The sequence below is a fragment of the Peromyscus leucopus genome, chromosome 18 (genome assembly GCF_004664715.2).
Source record: "Peromyscus leucopus breed LL Stock chromosome 18, UCI_PerLeu_2.1, whole genome shotgun sequence".
Classification (NCBI taxonomy): Eukaryota; Metazoa; Chordata; class Mammalia; order Rodentia; family Cricetidae; genus Peromyscus; species Peromyscus leucopus.
In genome coordinates, this window is record NC_051078.1 from 41,348,161 (window position 1) to 41,370,622 (window position 22,462).

At 41.4% G+C, this 22,462-nt stretch overlaps 1 protein-coding gene and 1 pseudogene across 2 annotated transcripts in view; one reads left to right on the forward strand and one right to left on the reverse strand.

Annotated features, from left to right (window-relative positions):
• Washc3 (WASH complex subunit 3) overlaps positions 1–22,462 on the reverse strand; it is a 100,359-nt gene that overhangs the window by 18,258 nt on the left and 59,639 nt on the right. The gene's annotated exons all lie outside the window — the stretch shown is intronic.
• LOC114700643 lies at positions 21,332–22,212 on the forward strand (annotated as a pseudogene).

The following is a 22,462-nucleotide window of genomic DNA, read 5'->3' on the forward strand; positions in this document are numbered from 1 at the left end:
AATGAATCAGAAATAAACTTTAGTTGTGTAAAAGCTCCGAAAGTTTGCAACTGCTTATTAATGGCGGTTGATTTACCTTGAATCCAAATGCCGGCTCAGTGGTACCTCCTTGCAATCATCTTAATGTTCTACTAGTCCAAAGACTTCCCAGGAAGAAAACATTTCAAGTCTGTCTTTGCTGCTTTATTTGAGTAGGTGCTCTCTCATTTTTATGATCAGAAATGGTGGACTTGTCTGGGGTTGCCCTTCAGTAGCAGAGCACTTGTCTAACATGCACAGGTACTAGGCTCAATCTCCAGCAAAACATGCACTTGCACACACATGCATACACACACACACACACACACACACACACACACACACACACACTAAGAAAGAGTGGAAGAAGAAAAGCCTTATTTAGTCTCTTAATATTGCAGTCCTCAAACTACAAGAACTATCATCATGAAAGTTAATAATGCCAAAAAGATCAGTTTCTCCTAAAATATACTTTAATGAGCCTAGAGAAAATTGTTTCCTTTAATGTATAAAAGAGACTTGGGGGTCTCTGTCAGTGGCTGATGCAGGGTTCCAGCCATCCACAGAGGGTGCTGTCTATAGAGGCTGCTGTTTAGGTCTGCTGAGTGCTGGGAAAGGACAAAGGGGCTTGACTTCCTGGGTGCTTTAAAACCTCTGAATTGTAAGAACGAGAGAGTTCCCCAGCATGGTGTCCAAAAATTGCATGCACTTAGTGGGCACTCCTCTAATATGGAGAGGTGGGGCACACACATCTATTACACACCTGACCAGCTGGCTATGTTAAAAGTGGCAGATAATTAGCCTAAAAAAGAAAAAATCGGTAAGTATGAAAGTGGGAAATCACACTGGGCTGGAATGGAAAAGGTAGGTCGTTAATTTTTCTTAATCATGCCTTCCTTTTAAAACATTTCTCATTTTCAACCTAATAAGGATTCCAGATCCAGATGTTGAACAAACATGTAATCTTCACCAAAAAAGGGTAAAAGGAGAGAGGAATTCATCATTCCAGAAGAAATACTGCTATATTAGGTAAAAACCCCGAGCAGGCATTGACTGACACATACGTGGGAGGGTGGACGTGTGTATAAAACAAGCTTGCTAACATACGTGGAGGGTAAATCCTAAAAGCTGTTAACTGCTCAGGGACAAAGACTTGTTATACTTTCCAAATGGCAGAAGATCCAGAGGGCATCTTGCAATCCAAATTATTTTTGTTACAATGAAGGCAGCAGACCCAAAGAGGTGAAACCGCTTGTTTCATGGTTGAGAATCAACCCTTCTAAGGGAATGGCTGAACTAAGACTTAATCTTGATCCCCTGGGTTTCTCGTCCAATGCTTTTCCCACTAACTCTTTTCTTTCCAAGGTGTTACTATTTCAGGATGCCTCTGGGAAGGGCCTCTTTGAGGTTTAGTTCCAGAATGTGAAAACTTCCCAGCCAAACAATGCTACAGACATGGGTCAGGTCTGAACAAATGCTCTGTTAAGAAATTCCACAAAAAAAGTTAAAAAATACATTAAATGCCTTCGTTTTTTTTTTTTTAAACACTTGCTATGTTCTGGGCTTCAGGCTAAATGTTTTACACATAGAATTCATCTATCCATCCACTTAAATCTTATTGGTATCTACTGTCTGCCAGGCATCTATGGACTAGCAATCAATTAGTGAAAAGACATCGGATTCTTCACCCTATGGAACTTGCAGCCAAAATGCTTATTGCGTTAATTTCCCAGATGATGAAAATGAGGTCCAGGGAGTGAAAACGATCTGGCCTACACTGTCCATCTGTGCATGCCAGCAGTGTTGCCAGCACCCGCAGTGGCCTGCACCACTAGAAAAGAAGGCACGGGAAGCTTACAGTTGTTTTGTTTTGTTTGACAACTGCGGGATTTTATTGGGCAAAGCAACCTGAACATCTACCTACATAAAGGCACACGAATGTTGGAGCAAGTTTTTACACAAGGAAAAAAACCTCATTTAACAAAATGGTTGTTCTCTATTTCCAGTAAAAGAAAGAAAGAGAAAGGGGGAAAACCCACTCATCCCGGTCTTTTAATGAATTATCTGCTTTGAGTTGGTGACAATGTCTTCTTAGGCTGTCACAGTCTGATACTTAGATCATGACCGGAATGTCGGCTGGCCCATGATTCTGTATGGATGAGTTTAGGAAAATCTGAGATTATGTGTTTTAAGAATATATATATATATATATATATATATATATATATATATATATATGCACTCTGTTTTTTAAACTTAAATTGATAACTGATTTTGGGTTTCAGGAAATCATGGATTATGTCTACAACAAATGTCCAACTGTAAACACAGACGGCAGGCACAGAAGAGTCTCCTCTTTGGTGGAGTGGTAGGAGCTCAAGGCTAGACTCTACAGGCAAAGATCAAAAGCAACGTGGACCAAGAAAGGATGGAGAAAAAGAACTGATGACCACAAACGAAGAACAAGCAACCTGGAAGCAGAGCATCTAAAGAGCAGTTGGTGGGTGGAAGAGGTAGGGACTTCAGATGCACAGAAACACTTAGACTCTTATCTCCATCAACAGAATTAGGCAGTATTAACAAGAAGCCATATATTCTTTTTCTTCTGAGACAGGGTTTCTCTGTATAACAGTCCTGGCTATCCTGGAACCCACTCTGTAGCCTAGGCTTGCCTTGAACTCACAGAGATCCACCTGCCTCTGCCTCCCAAGTGCTGAGATTAAAGGCATGCACTCCCATGCCTGGCCATATGTTACTCAATACTTTTCAGCATTACTCGTGACTGATTCCAGATCACAGAGGTAAAAAGTAGAGCAGAGATAAAAACTAAAAGCAGAGATGAAAAACTAACTGTGATTTAAAACACTACATGGCAGAATAGCATGGAGTCCTAACTCATTCTTTTTACTAAAAGATGAGTACCATGTGAAGATTTTGCCAGTGAGAACTTAGGATCCTGTTAAGTTTTCTGCCAGGTAATACATGCAGCACAATTCTCACCCTTAGTAGATCCCTATATAGTAAGAAAATAGTGAGCAAGAAGAATAAATAAGTATGCCTATAGAGGATCTAGAGCATAGAGGAATAATTAAGTATGGCTAGAGAGGACCTAGAACATAGAGTAATAATAATTAAGTATGTCTAGAGAGGACTCAGAGTATAGAGGAATAATAATTAAGTATGTCTAGAGAGGACCCAGAGCATAGAGGAATAATTAAGTATGGCTAGAGAGGACCTAGAGAATTAAGGAATGGAGACTGAACTTGGAGTGATAGTGATGAATTTTTGTTTATACAGAAATGTTAGAAAGGATGTCTTTGTTTTATTTAAATACATACACAGTACGAATCTACACAAGCTTTTGCATACTTGTTCAGAAGAGGCTGCTCTCTGTAGTGGTGAGACTGAATTTACCCATCTGTTTAAGCCAGCCTATTGCAAAGCGGTGGCTCACACTTTGAAAGTAGAAAACAGTCGTTAATGATTTCCAGGTTCAAGTGAATTCTCTCTTTAAAAAAAGAATGAAACAGTGAAATAGTCAAATGTCTCCATTCTCTTCTTCTGTATGAGCCTCTTTGAGGTCTAATTATAAAGAAAGCAGTTTTGAGATTAAATAAAAAAAAAAAAAAACAATGAGCCATAATTTAGACACATTTCGAAGAGGCAAGCACCATGGCCCAGTGTTGCCAGGGTCTGGTGAGACAGAAAGCAGAATGAGAATTCTCTGGTCTACCAGGAAAGCTAAAATGCTGGCTCTGCATTAAGTCAGCCTCTCGCCCCTGTGCAGTAGCCCTCAAGCATTAAAAATGACCGCCAAGTTCCCAGGGAAAGAGAAATCAATTTTCATCCATATAAGCTTGTACATAAGTGCCCTGAACTTCATTCCAAATATTTTCTCATCAAGGAGTTTGGAATAAAAATGTCTCTGGTTGATCTGTTATAACAGCATGCATATCTTGAATGACTTCCAGGAAACTTTGCTTAAAACAATTCAGTGTCTCTTTGACATTCTAACGACAGCTCGGGATTAATGTCAATACATTTCATCATTTGGCAAAACAACTCTTGACAGCAATACATTCTGATCACCATCTCATGTATTCTATTACACTTTTGTCACCGTATCCTGGATGGCTGCCCTTGCCTTTTCTTGCCCTCTTGGCAGGGTACTTATTTCTCAGCTTATATTAAAAATTTGTCTTATCTAGTAAGGTCTAGAATGAACTCAATGATTACAGTTTTAATTCCAAATCAATATGTGCAGTCAGGTCTTGGCAGGACTCCGACCTCTCTTGCCTTTGTTCATATACTTGATAGATAAGAACACTCTGTCATTTTTATTGGCACTTATTTTACATATTCTAAATGTAATTGATGCCACCAGTGTAAAGACTATTATTTATTCACGTGGTCCAGATAAAGAAATGGATATAACATTAATATTCTGGACTACAGAAGAACCTGTAAGAAACACATATTTTCTAAAACTAGATAGAAACAGATGGTCCTTTCCCAACTTTTGTGCACATTAGAATTTACTTGAAAGCCGAGTCCTAGGCCTACAATGAGAGATTCTTTTCAAAGATTTATTTTATTTTTAATTATGTGCATACATGTAGGTATGTGTGTGTGTTGGGGTGGGGTATGTACACATTAGTGCAATTGCCTGCTTGGCCAGAAGTTATCAGGTCTCCTGGACCTGGACAGGCAGTTGTGAGATGCCCCACATTGGTGCTGGGAACTGAACTAGGGTCCTCTGTGAGAACAGTAAACACTCTTAATTACTGAGTCATTTCTTCAGCCCTCACAAAGACTCTTTTTTCTCTTCTCTTCTCTCTCTCTCTCCTTTCTTTCTGTCTGTCTCTTTCTCTCTCCCTCCCTCCCTCCATCCCTCTCTATCTCTCTCTCTTCTTTCTTTCTGTCTGTCTTTCTCTCCTTCCCTCCCTCCCGCCTTCCCTCCTTCCATCCCTATCTTTCTTTCTTTCTCTCTCTCTCTCTCTCTCTCTCTCTCTCTTTCTTTCTTTCTTTCTCTCTTTCTTTGAGACAAGGTCTCACTATGTAGCTCTGGTTGTTCTGAAACTCACTATGTAGACCAGGCTGGCCTCAAACTCACAGAGATCCACCTGCGATTAAAGGCATGTTCTGCCATGGCTACAACCAGAGATTCTTATCAAGCAGGTCTGGGTAGAGTTTGAGACTTTGATTTCCAACAAGTTCCCAGGTGATGCTGATATGGTCTGTTCAAGGACCACCCTTTGAGCATCAGTGGGAAAGAATGGAATGGCCAAAAGCAAAGGACTGAGAGTAACAGTCATGGGTTCAAAGTCTTTCTTTGCCAGTCGTAGGGTTATGGATGTGGGGTAGTCCTCCTTAATTGTGTCTAAGCCTTACTTCATCTGCTCAAGTGGGTTTTGTAAGGATAGTCTTGGACAACCACCTGGCGTGACAGCTCTGACCCAGCTTGTGCTTTAGATCATAGTATAGCTAACAAATATGTCCGTTACTTGTGAGGTTAACCTCAGAGTTAGGAGGCAGGGAGTGAAGAGCTGTTGAAGATTTGAATTGCTTAGGTAAACACTAAAACACTTGGATATGAGACAGGCGTTCCAAATAAACACCACATTAAGATTTTGTTTGATTATGTCCCTTTAATAATTTTTACTTAAATAACTTTATAGTCCCACGTCTATGACTTCTTATGAATGATTTAAAAAAAAAGAACATCAGTTTATGTTCAAAATCAAACTCAAGTCTTTGGAGACTAATATCTTTTCTCTCCATATTTTGCTACTAAAAGGTCTGGTGTTCTGCCAAGGTAACATATTAATAAATTTAAGCTTGCAATTTTTCCTTGTCATGTGAACATTCAAATTGGCTCCCAATTACACAAAGCAGCCAATTCAACAGGATATGTGTATTGGATTTACAATGAACGTGTCCATGAACTAATGACTTTAAAATCCCCGATTTTGTGATTTGCTTTTAATTTGTTAAACAAGCATGATCTAATAGTTACAAAGATCCTAGCCAATTCAGAACAAGTTTACTTTGAGAAAAGCAGAATTTTCCTTTAGTTTAGTATTAAAATATGAATTCATTTTGTAGTCAAACATTTATTAAGTTGTTCACTAAATTTCTTCTTGCTGGTAGGGTTAGATACTAGGGGCAATACTTACTTCATTCTTATAGTCTAGTGAGAAAGGTAACTGAACAGTTATTTGAACTGAAACTCATTAGAACAAGCCAGTAAGGTCCCCAACCTTCCAGTTAACAGTTTAGGATGCCATTTCATTCATACCCAGTTACCAACGAATCTGTTAACGATTGCCCAACGTGTATCCACAGCACTAGCTGGTGACTCCTAGAAGCAGGATTCTCCAGAGCTCTTAACCAAAGGAAATATTTACATTTCCTATGGTTTTGTCCATAAAATAAACACAGAGGAGACAAATCAAGTCAGCCTTACAGCTTGCAACTGACTGCCATGTAAACCCTCTAGCAAGTAACTGAAGACAGAAACCACCTGAAACTTGACTCTGGAATTTAAAAACAAAAAACTGGATGATTTATATTCATATAGAGAAAACATTGCTTTCCTCCAAATCTATAGGTTGTAGCTTTAATCCCAATCTGGTGATATTTGGAGATGGAGTTTTGGGGAGTAAGATTTAGATGAGGTCATTAGAGTGATGCCATCATGATGGGTTAGCCACCAGAAAGCTTACTATCTCCCCAGAAATTGAGGGCACAGTATGAAGTCTGTTATCTGAAAACCAAGAAGACAGAACTTACTGGAAGCAAAGAAGTCGGCACTTTGACTTTGAACTTGTCAACCCCAGAATGGAGAGAAATAAACATCTCGTGTTTAAGCCACTCAATGTATGGCTTTTTCTTTATGGCAGTCTAAGCAGACTGAGACATGACCTTAGACAGTCACACAGGTCTGTGCAAAACTATGAAATGCTCCAAAGTTATCTCTTACTATTTCCAAGCGAAGCCCGTGGCTCTGCCAGGCTGCCTCTTTACCATCTTTTGAACAACATCTGCTCTTTCATGCCCCTCGATCTTCCTCCCCCTGTGCTGTCCTCTTTACCCCAGATGACCCCCCCAAATCTCTGATTTCTAGCTGGGAGGCACAGCTCTAAGAACCCTCTTTAATTACCCATGGTCCTTTTCCCACAGGATGTGTTACTAAGTGTCTTACCATCTACTCATTCGCTTCTCATCCTTAGGATCACTCAGGGATACAGCTCTTACCTGCTCCAGTGGCCTTTCCTTGAGCACCCCTAGGACAAACCTAAGATCTCTATCTTCTGTGTCCTCTTTCGGCCCACTTGGAGTGTTTTGCAAATAACACGGGAATAAAACTTCCTGAATGAAAATTGAACTAAATGCTCCAGGCCAACAAATGTTCTGAGGCAAATGAATCCAGCAGTACAAGGATGTACAATAAAATCTTGGCTTCAGAGGCTGTGGGTGGGGGTGGGGTGGGAGGAGACATGTTCTGCATAAATGAGTTTAATAGATGGCTGAGGATTTATCCTTTTAAACACCAAAAGTTTTACTTTTAATTGTCTTGGATGGGAACATTTCCAAGATGTTCTTCTGAAATAATGCATTGTAAACACAACCCAGCTAGAACGCTTGTTGTCATTAAAAGTAGTAGTGAGCTATAACCCCAAGGAGCCCCTAGGCTCTTCTGAGAGAACCGCTTGTCCCTATTCTAAATGGCTACAGGCTGCTGTTTTTATTATTCGTGTGTGTGTGTGTGTGTGTGTGTGTGTGTGTGTGTGTGTGTGTGTGTGTACTAGCTTTTTAAACCTTTCCTTGCTGTTGCTATTGGTCTCACTGAGGCCTATGTAAATGACCCGCCATTTCTATTTCCTGCTCCAAACTGGCTGCTTCTCAGCTGAAATAAGTTTGGAAATCAGATGCCCAAGCCCACTGTGGTTGTCGCCGTGATTATTATCGTTAGAAATGTGTATGAACCGAGAGCGAAGGGCTCTCTGTGTGTGTGTGTGTGTGTGAGGGTTTGCCCAGGTCTCTGGCTAAGTGGGGTCAGAGTCAAGTACATCTGTGTTTGAAGTCCTCCTTACCCTGCTCTCAGACTTTTCTTGCTATTCTGTTCTGGAAATAAAGCCTGTTGGACGTACAGTTTTCAGACAAGTGAGGAACTTAGTCATGTGTTCCACAAATATTCCCTGAGTGCTTGCAGAGTACTACACATGCATGATGCTAGGTCCTGCAGAATGGACACGTAATATAAATATTCTTCCGGTCTTCCTATATTGCACCCCATAGATAAATATTTATTGAATGAGTAACTTCCTAGTCTCATCATTGAAAAGATGATACACAAGCTTACCATGGAAATGGTAAAAAGGGGTCAAAGGCCATACAAATAAAGCAGATCTAAGGACCAAAGATTATTTCCTGCTGGAAAATCCAGGGAGACCTCATAAAAGAGGCAGCAGTTTTGATTGAGACTTGATGGACTGGCATCACATTTCAATCAGCAAGAATTTAGGGAACTAAGAAAAACATACAAATGCTGCAGACACAAGGCCCAGAAGCTGCAACAGATGGGGTGTATCTGGGAGTTGACTAGTACTTTTGGGCTGGAGTTCGTGTAGGGAGCAGGGGGAGGTCACATTATGATGTTATTAGGGTCACAGCACGGGTGGGCCCTGGACATCAGGTAGAATAATTTAGGCGGTGTAATTAGGTGATAGGGAAAAGCTGAGTGCTGTGTTAGTTGGAGACGGCATGTCTAGAGCTCAGCATAGGATTACTTTGGTTGATTCTAGAACTATGTAGAAGAACATGCTGTGAGTTGAAGTGATGCCCACCCCAGGGCTTACAGAGTTTGAAAGAACAAGCTTTAGGGAGATGAAGGCGGTTTGAGTTAGGGTAGCCTAGAACACATATTGGTTCCCTAACCAATTGGTTAAAAACATGATGGGAAAAGTGCATTGAGCTACTAAGAGGGCACTGGGTCCTCCCTCACAAGATGAGTATTCATGTGGACTTGGCTCTCAAAAAGAGGCTCAAAGGTTCATCTCTTAGTTTTGGTCCCTTTTTGACACCGCTATATTTAAAAACTATTAAATCTTATTTTTCAAATAGCTTTCAAGTGAACCTTTAAAGGCAAGCTCACACTTGGCTTTTCCTGTGAGGCTGCCCTTTGTATGACTACAGTATTAACACTGAAGTGAGAGCATTTATTCATTGAATCATATCGGCTTCTTGATTAGAAATAAAGCTGTTTTCAGGTTACCAGGGAACTCCCTGCAGAATAGGGATCAGGTCTGGGATGTGTACCAGATTCCACAGAATGGATGAGTAGGATTTTGCCACAGTCCAGGATGAAGCAAGAAGAAAACGTACCTTGCAGTGTAAAAGGCATATGAGAAGAAGCTGTGTATAAACCAGGCATGATAAAAAGTTACATACCTGGTCAAAAGATGGCAAGAAGCAACTTCCACGTGGCCAGAAAGCATGTAGAAAGAGTGCTGGAGAGGTGTCATATGATTCGACAACCAGGTGGCTAGTACTGAGTGCTACCGGAAGTCAGTGGCGGCGGGGCAATAGGCTTATGGACTAAGCGGGCACTCAACCTATAGCTGCTACTTAGTCCTGAGTGTTTGATAAACTGAATGGGTGACAGTAGCCTTGAGTCCATCAGGAGCTCGAGGGGTTCTTCTTGGGTTCAAATCAGCTTCACTGGTAGGTTGCTTGAGCACAGATCTTCAACCGAGGAAGGTTCTAGAAGATTAACATTGTAGCTGGCAACCAAGACTCACCTTTGGCTTTGGGGCAAAATACCAGCAGGCATGCTGGTACCTAAGGCATGGTCACTCTGGGCAGGAACATCAGGCCTGAGGGGCCAGGTCAGGGTGTGTGTAAGTGTAGAACTTCTTAACTAGACCAGAGGGACATGGAAAGGACTCCCCGTTGAAGAGGCTTTAGTACCTTCTAAAACACACTAACTATCTGTCTAACACAATGGCCACCAGGCTGCGTGTGGTCACTGCACATTTGAAGTGCGGTGATCCAGGGACTGCAATGTGGCTCTGTTGGCAGAATGCTTGCCCAACGTGCACTGGCCTAGGTTGTAGTCCTAGCACCGTATAAAATTAGAATTAGTGTCATGCACATGTGATTCCAGGACTGGGGAAGTGGAGGCAGAAGGAAGTCCAAGGACATCCTCAGCTATATAGGAAGTTGCAGACCAGCCCAGGGTACAGGAGAACCCAACAGCCTATTTCAAAGACAGTATGAAAAAAATAATGTCAGACACTTATTAATGCACTGTTACTGGTTGTATGTTGAAATGCTAGTTTTGCTATATTGGGTTAAATAAAGTGTTGAAGAAAATTTTAAACATTTCTTTTTACTTTGGTATTTGGATGCTACTAAATTTCAAACAGAATACATAGCTTATAGTTCCATTTTATTGGGTAGAACTGCAGAAAGGCTGTGTTATTTTCTATTGCAATAATAAAACAGGGCCACCTCCCTGATTCCTCTCTCTTTTTCCCTTATAGGGAACTCACTAACACGGCCACTAGGAAGATATTCAAAGCCTAATAAACAGGTTAATGCATTCTTATCTATCGTCTGGGATTGTTTATCTGCAATTTAATGTTTCCATGGAGATTAGTGTAATTGCAAGCTTGTTTAGTGGTCACGGTGTTCTGTACAGTGTGCATATTATAAAAATTAGCGAAACAAAACTCTTGAAAGGGCTCATTACTTTTGGTCATTAAAAAGCAGAAAGACGAAGAGAGGGAGTTCTCATATTAATAACTTTCACATCAGGCAAGCTGGTGTCTGACATATTCCGATGGACTCACCCTTTCTGAAGAAGTTATTGCTAAATCCTGCTCTCCTGCAAAGAGCTTGGAGCCCACATCTGTTAGAACACCAAGAAGAATGGCAAAGTCTCAAGAGACAGTGCTTGAAGGATCATTTTGCTTTTGTGCTGGTGAACAGCAAGAAACGGTCAGAAAGGGATCCCCGAAGTCAACTGCAGGTCTCCCAAGTTTTTTGCTTATGGGCGAAAGGAAATGTAATATTGGGCCATCACATTGACTTTTAGCCTAATTTGCCCTAATTTTACGAACTTTCCTGCTTCCCACCAACAAACTCCCATGATTCCACGAATTTGGTGTGTGCCAGCATTTAATAGAATGTGAAATTGCCTCGAGGACTTGCCACCAAATGGAACTGATTACACAATGAAAATAAACTTAGTGAGAATCTGAGATACCATACAAAGTATTTTACTGTGTCCTGCAAGACCCTTTGCATTTAGGAAGTGAGTTTATTTTTAAGTACAAATGGGATTTGTTTGAAAAAGCCAAACCTTACTCATTGTCTTTGAAGTGTTAGCAAGGCAAAAAAAAAAAAAAAAAAAAAAAAGTCCAGAAGTTAAATTATGACTATGCAATCCAAAAGGGAGAGTTACAACCTGAGGTGTGCCTGCCGCACAGAGGGTCTGCTGTTCTTCAAAACCGTCGGGAGCAGTTTATGCATGTGGATGGCCTGAGAGTACTCAGTAGACAGTGAACCTTTTGGAAGAACACACAGTTCTTAAATACCTGTCACCAGCGTTATATTGCAGAGCAAGATGAAATGGAAGGATTCTCATGTTAGGCATTTCATATTGGTAGAGCAGCAATGACTTCATTGTACAATTAGAGGACAAGCTGTTCTCTCTCATGCCGTCCCTTCAGGAGGAGAAGCTTATTTTGACTTTGTCTTTCTCTCTTTTTTCTTCCATACTGAATTTTGTAACCTTGTCAACTGAAATCTCTTTGGCCCAATAATTACAGTCAACATTGAAAAGATCTGCTCTCCAATTATAATTATTTTACGATAAAAGGAGGGAAAAATAAATTGAGCTCAGCCTTTCCATGCCAATGTTACAGATGACATCCACCTGTGTTCTGGAAGTTTCCGGCTCAAGATGTCTGTGCACGTTTTCATCTGAACTTTTTTTTTTGTTATGTGTGTGTATGTGTGTGTCTGTGTGCATGTGTATGCATGTGTGTGTATGCTTGTGTGGCTACAATTGTGTGATTCTGCGCAGAGGCCAGAGGTCACCTTCAGTGCTATCTACCTTAGTTATTGTTGTTTGTTTTTTATGTTTTTGTGTGATAGCATTTCTCAGTCTCTTATTGACCTGGAACTGGTAAAGAAGCCTAACTAGATTGCTGGACAGGGAGCCTCGGGATTCCCTGTGTTGACCTCCTCAGTACTGGGATTGCAAGCATGCGTCACCATACTGGGCTCTGATTTATGTTGAGTCCTAGGGATTAAATGTAGCCCCTTATACATGCACAGGAAACCCTTCTCTTGCCAGCCCTCACACTGAATTTCTCTTTACTAAATTAATTCTACAGAATTTGGTGCTGCATTTATCTTGTTGCTCTACTGATTTGATTGAGCTGCATATTCCAACAAGTTGAAAAATAGTTATGAATATTAAGAATAATAATTTTTATATAGAGAAAAGAAATCCTATGGAATCTATTTCCTTCCTTCTAAGTTTCAACTATCTAAGGAAAACCTGAAGGGAGGCAAGCACTTATAGAAATATATGATTCTTCTATATAGGACTTGAATAGCCTTCTAGAAGAATATGCTTATGTATTAACAAATGTTTCAGAAGAAGGAGAAAACAGACCACGTGTTTTAACTTTGTCTCCATGGTGAACCAAAACCAAAAAGAAGTATCACCAAATGCTGTGGGATGGTCTTTCTGTATGCTGTGAATATATGTTGCTCCCATTGATTAATAAATAAAGCTGCTTTGGCCTATGGTAAGGCAGGGTAAGAGCCAGGCAGGAAATCCAAGCAGAGAGACAGAGAGAAAAAGGGCAGAGACAGAGCAGAGCCCATCCAGCTGCCCAAGGAACAAAATGCCAGCAGACTCATAATGCCATGACCACGTGGCAAAATATAGATTAATAGAAATGGGTTCATTTAAGATGTCAGAGCTAGCTAGCAAGAAGCCTGAGCCATAGACCAGTTTGTAATTAACAGTAAGCCTCTGGATGATTATTTTATAAGCTGCTGCGGGCCGGGTGGGACACAGACAAGTTTTCAGTCTACACCCAAACTTTCAGGGCTAAACCATCGTGCTAATAATAAACTCCAGGAGTCTAGGAATGAACAAAAAAGCTGTTAGGATGCCAACGTGTTGTAGGTCTTAATTCTAGAGTCCCTATTCCCAAGTTTAAAAGTCAGTGTAGAGCAAAGACGGTACTTTAGGGACCGCCCCATCTTAAGCGGCAAACCCTCACCTGCTGCTTTATACTCGTAATCCCAGCACCCAGGAAGCTGGAGTGAGAGGTCTGCTGTGAGTTCAAGGCCAACCTGGACTGCATAGTATCAAACCAGTCAGAGATACATAGCACGACCATGTATAAAGACAAACAGCACTCCAGCTGGGTAAGCGGTGGAATCAATGTAAATCTTCGCCTCCTCCTCTCCTCTAAATTCAATCCCCCAGTCTCACCCTCAGCTCTGTAGCGGAACACCTGCTGTGGCCTCCCCTTCCTTTCTGCCCCATCCCCAGGAGATCACACAGATCTCCCTTCTAATCTTCCTTACCCCATTCATCCCTTTATCTCAGCCCCCCAACTCTACCCGGCATTCTCTGGGAACCCATTAGCCGAGTCTGCCAGAGAAGCAAGTAGGAGAGCATTAGACTTTCATGCTCCCTCCTGTCTCTAAATCCAACCCCTGGCCTCACCCCCAGATCTGTAGCTGTAGACCACCTGTGTGGCCTTTCCTCTCTCTGTCTCCACCCCCGGGGAACTAAGCAGAGCCTGGTGGGACACCCTGTTTTCCTCTTTCCTGCAGTCTCCCTCAGCACCACCCTGATTTCATGCGCATTTCTAAGTGTCAGCTCCTAGCACATAGGAACACATTTTACCCTGAAATCTCCAGTGGCCATACCTAGCAGGATCCCAGAAGCACTCCCTACCAGAAAACACCGCCACCACACTCTGCTAAGAACCAGAGAGGGTAAACGGAAACCAAGGAACAAAACACCACTCGACAAAGACAAATTCCAAAATCAGCACCCAGGCTTCTAGTCACTCGAAACCCAGATGCCCAGATGCCAGTGTAAAAACACAGTAACAGGCCAGGCAGTGTGGTGGTGGCGGCAGCGGCGGCGGTGGCGGTGGCGGTGGCGCACGCCTTTAATCCCAGCACTCGGAAGGCAGAGCCAGGTGGATCTCTATGAGTTCGAGGCCAGCCTGGGCTACCAAGTGAGTTCCAGGAAAGGCGCAAAGCTACACAGAGAAACCCTGTCTCAAAAAACAAAAACAAAACAAAAAACAAAACAAAACAAAACAAAAAAACCCACAGTAACAGCCAGGGCAATATGTCTCCACTAGAGCCCAGCAACCCTACTGCAGTACGCCCTGAGAACGGGAACATAGCTGAAGGCCAAGGCAAGGACCTTTAAACAGCCTTTAGGAGTGTGGAAGACACAAACTAACAGAATGGATGCAGAAACCGGATCCATTCTTCCTCCGCATCCAAGAAACACACATTAACATCAAGTATAGACATCCCCACTAGGTAAAAAGATGAAAAGCAACATTTCAAACAAATGAAGCTAAGAAACAAGCTGGTGTAGCAGCCATTTTAATATCTGATAAAATGGACTTCAACATAAAACTAATTGGAAGAGATAGGGAAGAACACTACACACTTATCAAAAGGAAAAAAAATTCATTAAAAGGACACTGTGCAATTCTTAACATCTATGCATCAAACACAAGGGCACTCAAGTTCAAAGAAGAAACACTGGCTTAAATCATATATTGAACCTTACACACTGATAGTGGGAGTCTTAATACCAACTCTTGCCAATAAACAGGTCATCCAGACAAAAACTAAACAGAAATGCTGGAGCTAACTCATATTATAAACCAAATGGACCTAACAGACATTTACCGAACATTTCACTCTAACACAAAACAATATACCTTCTCAGCATCTTAGGGAACTTTCTTCAAAACTGACCAACCACATACTTGGACACAAAGCAAGCTTTAACAGATACAAGAACATTGAAATAACATCTTGCATCCTATATGAGCATGGCTAATTAAACCTGGATTTCAACAACAGAAACAACAGAAAGCTCAGAAACTCACGGAAACTGAACAACTCTCTACTGAATGAAAAATGGAGCAAGAAAGAAACTAAAGACTTCCTAGAATTCAATGAAAATGAATACACAGCATACTCGAATTTATGGGGCATGATGAAGGCAGTTCTAAGAGGCAAGTTCAGAGCATTAAGTGCCTATATTTAAAATAATTGGAGAGATCCCATACTAGTAACCTAACAGCACACTGGAAAGCTCTAGAACAAAAGGGAAGAACTAAACCCAGAAGAAGTAGATAGCAAGTAATACTCAAATGCAGGGCGAAATCAATAAACTAGAAACAAAGAAACAGACACACAAATACAGTACAAAGAAATCAATGAAACAAAGAGTTGGTTCTTCGGGAAAATCAGTAATATTGACAATCCAAATTAACTAAAAGGAAAAGAATGAATAGCAAAATTAGAGATGAAAAGGGGATATAACAATAGAAACCAAGGCAATCCAGAGATTTATAGAACATACTTCAAAAACTGTACTCGACAAAGTTGGAAAATCTAAAATACATAGATTTTTTTTTTTAAATACCACCTACCAAAGTTAAATCAGACCAGATAAACACTATAAACCGACCTATAAGACTCAGTGAAACAGAGTGGCCATTGAAAGTCTTCTCACTGAACGAAGCCCAGGGCCAGATGGTTTTAGCACACTGTTCTACCAGACTTTCAAAGAATAGTCAATGCCAATTCTCCTCAAATTATTCCACAAAACAGAAACAGAAGAAACATTGCCCAATTTGTTTTATGAGCCCACAGTTCCTCTGATACCCAAACCACATAAAGACTCAACAAAGAAAGAGAATTACAGACCAATTTCCCTTATGAACACAAGAGCCAAAAAAATTCTTAATAAAATACTTGCAAAAGTGATTCCAAGAACACATCAAAAAGATTATCCACCATGATCAAGTAGGCTTCTTCCCAAAGATGCAGGGATGGTTAAACATATGTTAATGAAAAAATGTAATCCACCATATAAACAGATTGAAATAAAAAAAACACCATGATCATCTCATTAGATGCAAAAAAGGCCTTGAGAAAAAAAATCCAACACCTCTTCATGATAAAAGCCCTAGAGAGAGGGCTGAAGTGGTGGCTCAGCAGTTAAGAGTACTGGCTGTTCTTCTAGAGGTCCTGAGCTCAATTCCCAGCACCCCACACAGCCGTTTACAACTGTCTATAACTAGTAGCATGGGTGAAGCCCTCTTTTAGTGTGCAGATATACATGCAGACAAAATATCCATATTCATAAAATACATAAATAAATATTTTTTAAAACTCCTAGAGAGATGAAGGATACAGCTGACATACATCAACATAATAAAGGCAGTTTACAGCAAGCCCATAGCCAACATCTACTTAAATGAAGAGAAACTCAAAGTAATTCTCCTCAGATCAGGAACAAGACAAGGTTGTCCACTTTCTCCATCCCTACATTTAGTACAGTACTGGAATTATTAGCTAGAGTACTGTCTAATCATACAGCTGAAGGAGATCAAGGGGATACAAATTGGAAGGGAAGAAATCAAAGTATCTTTATTCGCGGATGATATGATAGTATACATAAGTGACCTAAAAATTCCACTGGGAAACTCCTACAGCTGGTAAATACTTTAAGCAAAGTAGTGGGACACAAAATTAACATACAAAAATCAGTAGCCTTCCTATATACAAATGACAAGTGGACTGAGAGCGAATTAGGGAAACATTTTTCACAATAGCCTCAAGTAATAGTCATTATTTTGGAGTAACTCTAACCAAGCAAATGAAAGACTTGTATGGAAACAACTTGGATATTGAAGAAGATATCAGAAGATGGAATGATCTTCCATGCTCATGGATTGATTGAATGAATATAGTAAAATGACCTTCCTACCAAAGGCGATCTACAGAGTCAATGCAGTCCCCATCAAAATTCCAAAACAATTCTTCACATATCTTGCCAGGACAATTTTCAGCTTCATATGAAAACACACACACACACACACACACACACACACACACACACACACACACACACACACACAAAACCCCCCAGGATATCTAAAACAATTCCAAACAGCAAAAGAACTGCTGGAGGTATCACTGCACCTTACCTCAAATTGTACTACAGAGCTATAGTAATAAAAACAGCAATGGTTATGGCATAAAAGCAGGCATGCTCATCTATGGAATCTAATTGAAGACCCAGAGGTAAAGCCACACACTTATGGACACATGGCTTTTGAGAAAGAAACCAGAAATATACACTGGAAAAAAGACAGCATCTTCAACAAATGGTCAAACTGGATGTCTGCATGGAGAAGAATGCAAATAGAGCCATATCTGTCACCTTGCACAAAACTCAAGTCCAAGTGGATCAAAGACCTCAACATAAGCCAGATACGCTGAACCTGAGAGAAGAGAAAGTGCAGGATAGCTTTGAATGCACTGGCACAGGGAGGGCTTCCTGAAGAGAACACTGTTAACACAGGCATTAAGATCAACAATTAATAACTGGGACCACATGGAAGTGGAAAACTGTAAGGCAAAGGGCACCATTATTTGGACAAAGTGGCAGTCTACAGAATGGGAAAAGATTTTGCCTACTACACATCTGATAGAGGGTTAATATCCAAAATATATAAAAAACTAAAAAAAAAAAAAAACCACAAACCCTAGATATTAAGAGAACCAATAACCCAATTTAAAAATGGGGTACAGATCTAAACAGAATTCTCAAAAGAGGAATCTCAAAATTCTGAGAGACACTTAAGTATTCCCCCTTAGCTATCATGGAAAAATGCAAGTTTAAGACTCCATCTTAACCTGTCAGAATGGCTAATGGCAGCTTGTGCTAGTGAGGATGTGGATAAGGAGGGCGTTCCTCCATTGCTGGTGGGAGTGCAAACTTGTATAGTTACTATGGAAATCAGTTTGGCTGTTCCTCAAGAAGATGAGACTCGATCTACCTCAAGATCAAATTATACCACTTTTGGGCATATACCTATGTGATAGGCTTCATCCTATCACAAAGACACTTGCTGAATTATGTTCATTGCTACTCTATTAATAATAGCCAGGAAATGGAAACAACCTAGATGTCCCTCAACAGAAAAATGAATAAAAGAATGTGGCACCTTTATACAATGGAATATTACCATTAAAGAAATGAAATCATGAAATTCACAAGTAAATGGCCAGAACTAGAAAAAAACCATCCTGAGTGAGGTACCCCAGACCCAGATAATAAATACGGTATGTATTTGCTTATGTGAGGATATTAGCTGTTAAGTCAATGATAACCAAGCTACCATCTGTAGAACCACAGAGGTTAGGTATAGAGTAAGAGAGCGGGGGAGGCAGATAGAGCTCCCTAAGAAAGGGAAATAGAATCCACAGTATGGATGGATGGGCATATACCCAAAGGATGCTTCATCCAGTCACAAGGACACTTGCTGAATTATGTTCACTGCTGCTCTATTAATAATAGCCGAAAAATGGAAACAACCTGGATGTCCCTCAACAGAAGAATGAATTAAAAAAATGTGGCACTTTTATACAATGGAATATTGCCATTAAAAAAAATGAAACAATGAAATTCATAGGTAAATGGCCAGAACTAGAAAAAAAAATCATGTGGTATGGGGTATGTGGGGGGACGAATATGAGGATTAAGCAGGAAGAAGAGGGAAGAGGGGGATGAGGGAGGGAATCCAGGGAGAGACAGCTAAAATCAGGGGCCATTTGAGGGGTAGTATGGAAACCTAATACAGTAGACCCTTCCCGAGATATATATAAAATCACCAAATAATGGGGGAAACAGGGTCCAAACATCTCTTGTCACCAAATGGAGCTTCAGAGCTGGGAATTCTAATTAAGTTGTTGGCCAGAGGAGGCCTACGTGTATCCCCAAACCAACCAGGGTGTTGCCAAGACTATGCTGCTCACCATGGCAAGGCCCTATTGCTGAAGAACACATCTACACCGATCACTGAACATGGTGAAGTGGAGCTGGTGCCTACAGAGAGACTTCATCCCTATGTTCTAGCATCTTTGGGACAGGAGGTTCCTCCGCACACTGCCAAAGGAGAAACATAAACACCAACAAAGCTGCAAAGGGTTTTATTTACAATTTTGTCCTGCCCGAATGAGATGCTCGTACCACAGTGGCACAGAGCTTGTGGGAGCAACCAACCAACATCTGATGTGACTTAAGGCCTACTCCACGAGATGGAACCCATACCCAATGCTGCTTGGTGACCAAGAAACCGAGACTAGACAGCCCAAGGACCCAGGGGAAAAGGAACTACTACTGCTCTACTAAGGGAACAAAGCAATAAAATGATTCCTAATGATAAACTCATAGGCCTTGCTCAGCCCTCATTAGAGACGCTTCCTCCTGCAGCAGATGGAAACAGAGACCAACAGTCAGATGTTATGCAGAGTGAGAGACCCTGGTACACTCAGTTCTAAATGGGACGTCTCAATCAAATCCCACCCTTCAGGGCTCAGGGGACCCTGTGGAAGAGGAGGAGGAGGAGTGTCAGAGCCAGAGGGGATGGAGGAACCAAGGAAAGAAGGACCTTTAAGTTAACAGGAATGATGCACATACAAGCTCACAGAGACTTAGGCAGCATGTACAGGGTCTGCACAGGTCTGGGCCACATGGGGTCCCAGAGCTGAAAGAGGAAGTGAACACATGCCGCCACCCCTAAGCCAGAAGCAATCACCAGTTGATAAGTACTTGCAAATGAAAATTTAGTTTCCTCCGAGAGATTCTCACTGGGGAAACAAACTAAGGGTAGGTGGCATGGCCAGCAGTAGATGGCCGACAGAAAGGGAACTCACTGGAATCTTTGGGGGTGTCTTGTCTCAAAACACTGTGACAAGTCTTTATTTATTTATTTATTTATTTATTTATTTATTTATTTATTTATTTATTTATTTTGGTTTTTTTCGAGACAGGGTTTCTCTGCGTAGTTTTGCGCCTTTCCTGGAGCTCACTTGGTAGCCCAGGCTGGCCTTGAACTCACAGCGATCCGCCTGGCTCTGCCTCCCGAGTGCTGGGATTAAAGGTGTGCACCACCGCCGCCTGGCTGTCTTTTTTTATTTTTAATATTTGTGTTTTTATAGGATTTCTGAGTTTGTGAACAAGTGGATCTCTGCATTTATATCTGTTTCTTGTGCCTTTTGGGGGCTCTGTTCCTTCTCTTTGTACAGTCCTATTATGAGGTGTTAGTTTTTGTTTTATTATCCCTTAGAAGCCTGTTTGTTTTTTAATGAGAGGCAGAAAAAGGGGGTGGATCTGAATGGGAGGGGAGGTGGGGAGGATCTGGGAGGGTAGAGAGAGGGAAAACCATAATCAGGATATATTATATAAGGAAAAATGCATTAAGTTAACTACAACTGATGAATTTAGATGAAAGGTGTTTCAGTATACTGAATTATTTCTGCATCTTTCCTGCAACTGGAATTGTTTTCAATTAAGAAGACAAGGTCTCGGGGCTGGAGAGATGGCTCAGTGGTTAAGAGCACTGGCTACTCTTCCAGAGGACATGGGTTCAATTCCCAGCACCCACGTGGCAGCTCACACCTGTCTGTAACTCCAAGCTCTGACACCCTCACTCAGACATACATGCAGGCAAAATACCAATGCACATAAGATAAAATAAATTATTAAAAAAAAAAAAAAAAAAAAGAAGAAGACAAGGTCTCGCCGGGCGGTGGTGGCGCACGCCTTTAATCCCAGCACTTGGGAGGCAGAGGCAGGCGGATCTCTGTGAGTTTGAGGCCAGCCTGGGCTACCAAGTGAGTTCCAGGAAAGGCACAAAGCTACACAGAGAAACCCTGCCTCGAAAAAAAAAAACAAACAAAAAACAAAAACAAAACAAAAACAAAAACAAAAAAAATGAAGACAAGGTCTCATAAGGAAACTTTTCTTTCATACCTCCCTTGCTATTGTAATCAAGAGCATGGTAGCTCCAGCCTGTAGGTGAGAGCAGGCAAGTTGAAGGTGCTAGCTCTTTTATGCACTCACTGAATTGTCGGAGCTCTGGATTTAACATACAAAGCTCATCACATGAGAAAGAGAAATCTCTTGTTTATTAAAAAATGTCCTGGCACCATATCCAAGATGGCGGCCAGCAGGAGGCTGATGCAGGACAACCCTCCATATGATGAAAACAACTTCCTGGAAGAGTGTCCATTCAAACTACCCAAGAGCCTATTTATTTATTTATTTATTTTGGTTTGTCGAGACAGGGTTTCTCTGTGTAGCTTTGTGCCTTTCCTGGAACTCGCTCTGTAGACCAGGCTGGCCTCGAACTCACAAAGATCCGCCTGCCTCTGCCTCCCAAGTGCTGGGATTAAAGGCGTGCACCATCACCGCTGGCTATTTATTTAATTTTTAAAAAATTTTATAATTAATTTAATTTTACTTATCAGCCAGATTCCCCTGTCCTCCCTCCTCCCCTCTCCCCCCAATCTACCCACTCCTTGGGGATTCAACTCAGCCTGGTAGATTCAGTCCAGGCAGGTCCAGTCCCCTCCTTCCTTCACCCAGGCTGAGCAAAGTGTCCCTGCATAGGCCCTAGGTTCCAAACAGCCAGCTCATGCACTAAGGACAGGTCCTGGTCCCACTGCCTAAGGGCCTCCCAAACAGTTCAAGTTAAACGACTGTCTCACTTATCCAGAGGGTCTGATCCAATTCCATGGGGGCCCAAGAGCCCTTTTAAAACAAAGATCTACCACCCTAACGTTGATGAGAAGGGGCGGGTCTGTTTGCCAGAATTAGTGCTGAAAACTGGAAGCTAGCCACCAAGACCAAGACTGACCAAGCCGTCCATTCCCTCATAGCACTAGTGAAGGACACCCCCCCCCCCCCCGCCTGAGAACCCACTTCGGACTGACCTAGCTGAAGACTGTTCTAAGAACCATACAAAATTCTCTAAGAATGTTGAAGAGTTTATGAAAAAATATGGGGAAAAGCGACCTGTGGACCAAAATCTGCCATGAGAGATTCTAGCAAGTTTGAGCAGAGCCCGGAACAGTACACTCAGTTACCCCATAAAGCAGGACTCTGCAGAAAACTGACACATGCCACTCACTACCTGTTGCCCGCTTGTGGTAGTTACTAACTTTCTACAGTTTTCTTAATCAAAAGTGGTCTAGGTAACCAATAAAATGAAATAGATAAAAATAAAAACAAATGAACAAAATCAAGATAAAAAACAAATACCAAAAAAAAGCATGAGCCATTTGTGGT